The sequence below is a fragment of the Varroa jacobsoni genome, unplaced genomic scaffold (genome assembly GCF_002532875.2).
Source record: "Varroa jacobsoni isolate VJ856 unplaced genomic scaffold, vjacob_1.0 scaffold_908, whole genome shotgun sequence".
NCBI lineage: Eukaryota > Metazoa > Arthropoda > Arachnida > Mesostigmata > Varroidae > Varroa > Varroa jacobsoni.
Window position 1 is genome coordinate 169,911 of NW_019213810.1, and position 10,494 is coordinate 180,404.

Consider the following 10,494-nt stretch of genomic DNA (forward strand, 5'->3'; position numbering starts at 1 on the left):
TGCTTAACGTAAAACTATTTTACTTCTCACATTTTTAGGAGGTTTAAGGAACATAGGGCTTTGATGTCCTCTTCAGTCTGACACTCATCAGGTAGTTTCTCGATAAAATAGATACAATAATTCGCAAAACGAAGGAGATGCTTTGCTTTTGTAGTTATTAAAATGAAGAAAAAACGGGTACAGAATATAAATGCTTTGGGCGTACGCAGGTTGTACTTTTTTTGAAAATTACTTTTTGTAAAAGCGACCATTGTAAAATAACATGCGAGAGGAGTGACTGGAAAGAATACATTCCCTCCAGTACTCCATTTTGTCCCTTTGATTATTCAAATATCTGTGTGTTTCTAGAAATAATAACACAATTGTTTTAGCAATAATTATACAACATTGGCGCTTACGCCGTCACCACCAATTGTAACGGTAATAAAAGTTTCCTGTACCACTGACTTCGACCCGAAAGAAACCAAAAGAGCGTCTACCTTTATTTGAAACCGTTTAAGTCCACCACACTCACATTATTCGATACGAAAAGATTAATTACAAATAGGGTAACTTTTTGAAGCGAAGTTAGCATATTCCTGCACATGACCAGCCCGGGTGTACACATTGCGTTGAAACCGTCAAAACGCGATTTGGATTTTCAGAGCCCAAGCTTAGTTATGACCATTTGACTAAGCGTTTTGAAGTTTGCCGGACAGGAACGAAGATGCGTTTCGAGTCGCACGGGGTACGCAAAACAACTCGCTATTATATTGTAGAACATAAATACACAGTTTTCATAAACGTGCAGTTGAAGTTCTCCAAAAGCGAACAAATATCTCAACTCGAGTATTACATGGCTTTCAGAAAAACAGACAGCCCTTGAGCGTGTGTGTGTATTTCGTTCACATCTACGTAAACGGAAAAGTGTAGGCTTTTTTTTACCGTAAGCCGCCCTTTACGTACTCATATTGATACTTAGTTTGCACACCCAGAGAGGCGCTCATTGCATGCATTAATAACCGAAGTTAGGGGTAAATTAGGGGTCATCACCTGAGGCAAGCAACAATAAAATAGGTTTCTGTTAGCAGGTGAGAAATAAATACAAAGACGTAACAAATCTGCAAATAAGCATTCATTTCTACCGAGATAATATATTGACTGGAAAAAGCACACGGGTAATTTGGTTGGGGTCTTAATATGTTGCAAGGGTAATGAGTCCGAGTAAATACTTTTGTAAAAATGTATCGTTCGATGACCGTCTGTTTCGTTTTTCTCTGGTTTCCTTCTAGGTGGTACGTTAACAGTTCGCCATTATCAAGACCAACGAAAAATTCGTTCACAGTCAAACGATACGAATTATTTTTCACGTTATTAAAATGGAAAATCACTAAATAGGTTATAAGAGCAAACTGAAACACGTGCCGTGTACGTCTTAAGCAGCCCGCGGTACCGCGCCCAAAGACGCACACACACAATTCACAGGAGCTGGAGCGCTATGATATGGCAATTTTATGACACAAAACTACCTGTCGACATTGTTTACGCTCTGCGTCGTAAGTTATCGTTGTATCCTGCCGCTTAAATCAGCCAATTTACGCCTGCGTCTAAGAAACCGAAGTGTGCCATATTTAATATGAGCATACTCGTGGACTTCAGGCGCCCTCAGTTCATATGCTCGGTAGTAGTAGAACGGGGTCGACCGTTCCATTACGCCCCGTCGAAGTCGGTTGACAGGTTGCAAGCATGAAATATTATAGTATACGCTATCGTGACATGTTTCCGCAGAGTCACCGTTGCAATGTTGAACAGTAAGCGCGGCCACGTATTATGTCCCTTCTGTGAGGCGCACACACTTTTCGTTCCGGTTTCGTAGAATGAATTTTTTTCGAATGATGAACTTCATATATGAAGTATCTTGTCTGTTGCTATACCGCCACATCGTATGAGGCTTTACTGTTGTAGGGCTACCTGGAGTTTCTTTCTATGTCTATCTATTTCACTCAACGGATTACTGTTAACGAAGATTAAATATTTATTAAAAAATAAGAATCGCTTGTAAAGGGAAAGGAGTTCTTTTAGGCCGTCCCAAGTATTGAGAATTATGCTCGGCTTGAGCGTAACAATCGGCAATCCGCTCTAAACCCGAAAAAATAGTTCGAGCCAACCACACAAAGCGTTCGTTCACGATAATTAAGTTATAAGATACAACCCGACACGATCTATCGAGCGCCGGTAAATGAAGTTACTTCGAATCCTGCTGCTCCCAAATCGCACTGATTTCATCATCTATCCCTGACATATGTCTGAAGTTATTGTGTTTCTCTCCAGCTGTCACTATCGTTCTCATCGAAGGCTGCCTTTCCGCTCGTTCCTGTTGGTCTGTGTTATTTACGGCATACTGCGAACCCGTTACGCAATGTCCAAAATCACCGAATACCTCTGGAGATAACTCATACGGATCATCTTTAGCAGGGCCTTTAGCGCATCTTCCTGTTTCATCATTGCATAATTTCGAATGTGCTATATAACGCTTAAGGGTATAGCTATAAAGTTCAGGCATATAGACTTTGCAGGCCGCGGTGCACTCATCAATCCAGTTGACGAATTCAGCTTCTGGATATTTGCAAACCATTGGTCCTTCCCACGCTGGAGGTAAGTACTGCAGAGACCGGACGATACCGACAAAAGTTAGCATAGTCAATAGTTGGCCCACCATTATTTCTTCACTTTATCAGCTACACTTGTCTCGCACGATTACGCTCCTGAACTGCGTTTTCGTCATAACGTATAACTACATAATTATTGTTTATATCAACGAAATGTAGATTGTCCGATTCAAGTGTACATGCCATAAAAACATATGGTGATATTGCAAGATAACGAATCTTATCGTTCCATTAAGTATTGCTTTCTCTGAAGAAACTTAATCACTATGCCTTCATGTTTAAACGTTACAATAGCCTTAAGTAAACACGTAAAAAAAATTGCTTTAATTTATGCTTATAAATTTTATGTTATCATTGTCATATTGTGCTATTTGTTCAATATGTCACTTCGATATACGGCAGCAATACGAGACAAGTGACTACTATTGACTCATTCAGGTACAACGGATCTTCGACACGGAGTACTTTTGTAGGAGTGTCGCACTTCAAAGGTAAATTTAGATAATCCCATTACTCTACACCGTCAATGTAACTGTTTACCGATGCCCTTTATATATATATACCGATCACACCCTATATATATATATATATATATATATATAGGGTGTGATCTCAGTTGGTTTATCCAGTAAGCTGTAGGCAGAGGTAGTCGTAATAAAAGCACAATAATTTTATGTCATTTTAAAGATCTCGTAGGTAGGTAGTGATGTTTAGACCTAAATAATGAGAGGCGGTCAAAGTGTACTGCGGCGTGCCCTCAAATATGGCAATCTTCGTGAGTGAAGCTGGTAAAATTGAAGATAACAGATATAACTCAGCCTACAGGATAGAGCTCCATAAAGTTTGCCGTTTCACTTTTAAAGCGCAGGCGCTTAAGGATTTTCTGTGCTTAGAACGAAGTACAGTAGCCCGTCTCCAAACACTAACCCTATGTGAGAAAATACTCTAACAAGTTCCTCTTGCGAATGTCGAGGGATAGTTTCGAATTGTCCGTGCCCGCTATTGTGTCCGCTCTGCGTAGGTGACCACGTGCGTGTAAGGAACTTTATAAGGCGGGCATGGCAAAAGTAGCTGTTAGCAGTCGTCGACCTTGGCATGAAATTACTCCTTGTTCCTTTCCTCGATTTTGGCATTGTTGAACGTCGACTATCAGCGTTTTCATCATCGCCGCCGCGGTGGCTCGGAAACGTCGTGCAACATCTTGTCTCTTCCATTGTTTTGCATAGGAAAAAACAGATTTCGAGAGAACAGATCCACAGAACAGAACAACGACCAGAATGGAGCGGAGGCTGTAGCAACACCAACAACAATTGCGCCGGCATCAGCAGTGCTGACACCAGCAAAATAAGGAGCACAAATAGCAGCCATTTTCATTTTGACCTCGAACAGAAGTGGTGGCACCGCGCTGGTGCCACCAATCCTTGAGTAGGTACTGAGGCAGTTGGGGCTGCCGCAGACGCGAGGAACGTAAAGGCCGCTTCGTTCACTACGTTGACATTTCCGAAAAGAAAAACCAGGTTTAACGACGCTTGATGCTGGCTGGCTGCATCAGTCGCTAGGCCAGCAGGTCAGCCCGCCTTATCGTCGTTGGCTAGAAAACGCCTCTGAGTAAACCGCTTTCCGAAGCTTAAGCAGATCGGCTGACTTGACGGGGGGAGGGGGTAGCGGAGTTTCGCAAGCACCTACTCACTGACTGACAATGCAGTGTAACAGTGAAGGCGATAGTTATTGCCAGCGAATGCAGGTACTGCACATAGCTGGACGGTACAGACAGACAGACAGAGGCGCGGGGCGCTTATAGACATTGAAGTTATAGACGCTGAGGCGGGGGGGGGGGGTGAGACGTCGCGTGAAAAGCTCACTCGCTTGAGAGCATATAGCATGGAACGTATAGGACGTTCACCGCTTTCAAGTTGCCACCGCTAGCACGGACGATGCCGGTGGAGTGCTAGGTAGGAGAATGAGCTAGAGGCGAATTGAGCAGCAGACCTGGTAACCTGTATGGTAGCGAAACTGCTTTGTCTGCATTGGAGTTATGTGTGAGTCTGGAGAAATCAGAAGATGGATGCTGTTTCTATCCAGCAGGAATGTCAACTCAGATGTGATACAACGGAAAAGCAAGGGGGACGTGCCAAAGACTAACCCTATGTGAGAAAATACTCTTAACAAAGTTCCTCTGGCGAATGTCTAGTACGCTTCGTCGCTTTAGCGAAGAACAGTAACTGAAGAAACTAGACCTGTTCCTTTACGAGAGAAATTTTTTGTTTTAAGGAGATCGATTCAAATCTGATGTAGAAGCGGCCGATTGAAGTTGCCACAAAAAACGGGAGGGGGTAGAAAGGTTAAATTGGAAAAAATTTAAAGTTTACTTAAAAAAATGTAAACCTCGGGCGCTTCCAAGTTGATTCTCGGCTCTAAAAAGTAATCCTCCATTAATTATTTTCGCAATTGCAAATACCATTATTGTTTCGGACCTAATTGTAAATGCATTGATATGCAGGGCTGAACTCAGTCAATATCACGTCTGCTGTCATATGCGTCCACTATATAATCCACCGTTCTACTTCATCTAACGAAGATTTAGCTCTGAATCAGAAAACCTGTTGAAAAAAAAAAAGAAATATATTATATATATTTTATAAGCAGTTATAGGATTTCATGGTTGCAACAATAAGCCATACGATGTGTCTCAACCTTATCAAGACTTTATCTGAAACAGACAGCAGATCTATTGCTCCATGGCACCCATCATACAAAGTTTTAAGCGAAAGATAATAGACCTAAATTGTTACTACCATGGATGCTTTACAAAGCTAAATAGGATAATAACATTTTCGACAAATGCTTTGTGTGCCTTGGGTCTGTCGCCTTGAGCACAGGCTTGAATACGTTTCTAACTGATCACACGGAAATTGCCTATGGCGCGAATATGGCCCTATATGGAATCAGGATTTTATAAATTTACTATGCCAACCTCCCGACGGCGACAGGCACATTAATCGATCCCTAAGATAGAACATCTTTCTTTGAGAAATACAAAAGAGCCACTATAGAGGCTGCAAACAACACTTTAGGAACCTGTATCATGATATCGATAGATATTAAGTTAATAAGGATAAATAAATGTGGGTAGATTATTCAAATACTATCCCAGTTGTGCTGTTATCACCTGTGAGTCATTCTTTTCATTATCTATATTCAGTCTACAGGTGTACCCTTGCCCGATTTGGGTAGAAAAGTGTTACTTTTGGGAATAGATTGAATACCTTATACATATCAACGAAATGAATACTTCCTACACGCTTTTCTATAGAAATCTGCTACAATACAAGTTACCAGTGTATTACGTGAACGTGTGTACATATAATATGAAACCTGCGAAGTTTCGTTCCAGGATAAAGTGTCATGATTCACGTGTGATGCTCTCAATTTTTTCGATAAAATCGTTTGTGAAGGCTCCGAAAATTAGATCGAATATCAAATTAAATATTCTCTTTGGGTGATCTTCTGATTACTCATTGGACCTGTCGTTTTTATCCGATCTTCTATTGCTGTTAACACAGTTGATCTTCATGCAAAAATTTTTCAACGACGCTGCACCTGTATCTCTTTAGCACATCAAGTTTATGTACTCACTCAAATCGAATAAAATCAATCACCTTTACCGGACCAAGAAAAGCATAAATACACGATCTTCTGGCTATGATAACATTAACAGTAGTCCTCTATTGCGTTTTTGGCACGAGTATTTTTCTTCGATATACCTCACCCACATGAAGAAATTATGAAGCATTTTTTAAAAGCGTCTTTGAAAATTGCTGAACCCATTCCTGTGCTATACAGTCATTCGTTCCGATGCAGTACTCGACAAAGCTTGCTCCGCGTACGCACTCACGTGCAATCGAGAGCCATGCGTCACACGTTAAGGTAGCTATAAGCATACGGCAATATTCCACAGATAAATGAGAACAAACATACCTTCACTTTTAAAAAAACAAATCAATTTTACGTTCTGTGTATTTTAAAGATACATCGGAGTAAATTTTCTACAGCAGCCTGGAAAGGTAAACGCAGCTCAAGTATAATCTTCTAGAAAAATAACATTCAGGGCAGTTGTTTAAAATAGCGATTGGATATAGTTTGAAAAATGCTTAGACCAATATTGGCAATATTCACTTAATTTTTCACAGCTAAATTTTTATCTCAATTTAGTGTCAAGGCTTGAATTTCGAAGGTTCATTGTATTGCCCATTTCTTCCGAACTTTTAAAACTGCGGGCATAATGAATGAGCAGCTATGCCATAAGCTTGCTTCCCTTACATCGCGTTCTAAAACGACGACAGGGTTCCAGCTTAAAAAATCCTTAGCCAGTACCATCAGTAGACCATCAGTAGTTTAAAACAAGATAGCCAGGGAAATATTCGTAGGTTTTATTAGGTTCGGTTACGTTAGGTAGAAATGATGAAATGCAGTTCGTTTTCGGTACGCCAGCAACAGAGTCATCTTCCTCTACAGTTAGCCCAAAACCTGAACTTAACTTCTGTAATATGTTGAAATAGTATGACGAGCATAGAACAAAATTGGCGAGTATGTGTGTCGACCACGGAACAAAGCGGACTGGATCTTAGAAAGGTTTGCCACATTGGACTCCCAGATATTTTCGTCATAAGTTCCTAGTTACCGTGCAACTAGAAAAATCTCTAATGACATGACGTTAATAAGTTTATCATTATTCCTTAACTTCCGGTACCTAACAAAAAGGGGTAACTAAATTTATTATTACATACCAATTACTCCAAGCTAGGATCTTTTCACATCTGATATCTGTATTGAGTACTCTAGATTATCAAGAAAAGCCAGTATTAAGCCTAAATTCATCAATGGCTAGCAGGTTTTTCTAATCTAAGCTCCAAAGGCTTTCCCGACGTCTATACCTTCCTGCAGAACTAAAAGGCAGTGTATTAGGGCTTGAACTTGATCTGCGGTGAAAATATTAGATACTAACTAGAAAATTTAGATCACATTTAACTTTGAAATAACAAATGCCCTTCAGCCACGTTGATAGCCTTGTTGGGGTTTCGCTATAAACCGCGGACGTAAACAGCTGCTTCTCATATTTTTTCTCGCCAACTGGCCACGCAGTGTCCATCTGTTGACGGCTCAGTTCGGCGGAACGAGCAGGTAGAGTTTCCTGTTGCGAAGATCAAATTTTTAATACAAAAAAGAAACAGACACTGGGCTATTGAAAAAAGGTAGAGATATCAGCCTAAAAGTTTGGCTAAAGGCATTCGGTTAGTTTCGCCTTTTCGTAGAATGTATGGATCATGTTATGTTAGCGTATTTTACGAATTCACTCGAGTTTGTAGTTTTAACGTAGCTATCTATCCATCCTCTTCTGCCAATGTCTACCTAGCCTCGACCCATCTAAGATCGTAAAAAAATGCTACTCTCATGGATGGAATAGTGATCAGATAAATGAGATTCGGGTTGTCGAGTACACTTGCATGAAAGGGCATTTCTAGCTCGCGTGCAAATGCAACTTCCGGAAAATCTGATCTATGATGTACGTTAGGATTGGACTATTAACGAGTTCATCACTGACCGTTGTTCTTAGAGAACGGCGATATTCTTTTCTATCCTACATCTATACCCTAACCGATTTTTTCTCTCTAGTTGCTTACCCTGTACTAGTCGCCAGTAGCTCAATCATTTCCAGTACTTTTGGTTAGAAGACGTACCAAAATATTTCCATGGGGAAGCCTAGTATCGTATCTGGACAAGGCTAGAATAACCTCAGCGGTGTCAGAGTTATTCCCGGTTGAAGCTTTGTTCTTTCCTCGAGAGGGACTTAGCAACGTCGTCTGCTGACGTGTCTACCGTAGACAAGAAAGGGGACATACGTGTGAATTAACGGTGGTGCATTATGAGGTACAAACTCTTTTATTTAGCTGGTCATTACACACGTATCCGTTTCTATTCACTGACCTTTTCATAAAATGCCCATATTTTTACTGCTAGAAATAATTGGGTTTTCAACACCAATGACTGGTAGAAGAATTGAAACCTAACCTAACGTCAGGCTGAACTTATCAATTTAAATTGTTATTAAATAGATATCTGGACGGATAATTTGCCGATATGAAACACGGTTTTTTTTTGCGTGTTTCATCGTTCCTTAATTAGTCCTTTTCCTTTTTCAAAATGCATGATAATACATTTTCATTTCAGACAACGTTCATACGTTCATTCATACGACAAACATTTTTTTCAATATCATTTAACTGAATAATAGCAACTATAAACACATTGATTTTTATGAACGGTTTTATAAAAGTACGGTTTTTACAAATTCACCGGACTTCCTAAAATTAGTATATACTGATCAAGGACGGCGATATAAGTTAACCATTTTCACAGATAAAACAATTGCACGTAAAATCATATACTCTATGAAAACATCTTCAAATGGGAATAGATAATGCAGCTTGTTTAGCTCATTGGTTTCTTCTATTGTACGATTGAAAAAAGGGCCCACTTACCCGATTGAGAACCTTCCTAAACAGGTTCTATATAAGTGAGTACTACTGTGAACGAGCCAATAAATTCAATCTTGGTTAGTGTTAGAATCTGTCAGTCCTGTTGGTTTCTAGTTTAGATGCATCTCACGTTCCATGTACGTACATTTTCGTAGAACTGGAAACAACCCTCCCTAGGAGTGGCACCTCTTTCACATTGGGTGAGCATTTCAAGATATTACAGTCGTGTGAGCGAGTTCCCATCTAGTTATTTCTAATAACTTGAATGGCACCCTAATGTATCTATTAGGTTAGCACAATTATAATTCAGTCTCAATATTACCTAGTTAATGCTATTTGCTATGGTGGTAAACAGTCGCTAAAAACAAGCCAAGTTTCGTGTGTATATAACGTGTAATATATATATATATATATATATATATATATATATTATACGTTAACTAGATAGGAAATCTCCATCAAATAGTATAGTATGACGAATACGTTGCACATGAATAATCATTTTTAACATTTAATGTTAATGTCAAGAGGTGCCAAAAAAAAAAAACACTTTGTATAATAATCTCATTTAGCAAACAATTTTGTTTCTGGAATTCATTGTTGTTATTGTTGCTATGTTAGGTTGATCGGGTGCGGCCAGTCGAGAGCATCTCGTCTCAAGACGAATCGATAAAAACACTAGAGCATATAGTAGCTATGGAGGATAAATTGGAAGAAGAAGAAGAAACGGTGGATGAAGCTGAATTTTTGGGAGATGAGCTATTGGCGACAGGGGTGCTAGGAATGGCCGTCCTTGAAGGTGGCCATGAAGATCATTTAACAAAACCAGTAAATAACAAAAATCTCATTGAAATAACTCCTACAGCTAGTGATGGTGCTACCTATACAGGCAATCATCTCGAACTACCCATAGGTGAGCAATACTAATCACAATTGTCGGTTATGTAACAAGGCTAGCCTGCTATAACTTTAATAATAAGTCTTAATTTCGTGATTTACAGATTTAATAGTTACAAAGCCTGTGACACGTATGTCCCGACACAACTACTATACAAAGTTGTACGTTAGCGCGTTTTTACTCAAATTACAGGAAGTTTGTTGAGCATATTCGGCAAAAAATACCTTCAAATTCAACAATTATTTTTATTTACACTACACAATTTGTGTAAGCGAAGTTATTTATAAAGCCAATTATTCAACCTGTATTCTAGGGGATAGATACCGTATGTAACATAAGTAGATTTTTTTTTACTTATGTAAAATGTGTGGTTATTTCGCTATAGATAAAGGTATATCCAAGCGAATATATA

The 10,494-nt window shown here is 39.5% G+C and overlaps 1 long non-coding RNA gene across 2 annotated transcripts in view; it reads left to right on the plus strand.

Moving 5' to 3' along the window:
- Nucleotides 1-2,941: 2,941 nt before the first annotated feature.
- LOC147752889 (uncharacterized) overlaps nucleotides 2,942-10,494 on the plus strand; it is an 8,349-nt gene continuing 796 nt past the window's right edge. For both annotated transcript variants that reach the window (XR_015312844.1, XR_015312843.1), the window contains exons 1-2: nucleotides 2,942-3,139; nucleotides 9,806-10,097. This is a non-coding gene — a long non-coding RNA (uncharacterized LOC147752889). The remainder of the gene's footprint in view (nucleotides 3,140-9,805; nucleotides 10,098-10,494) is intronic.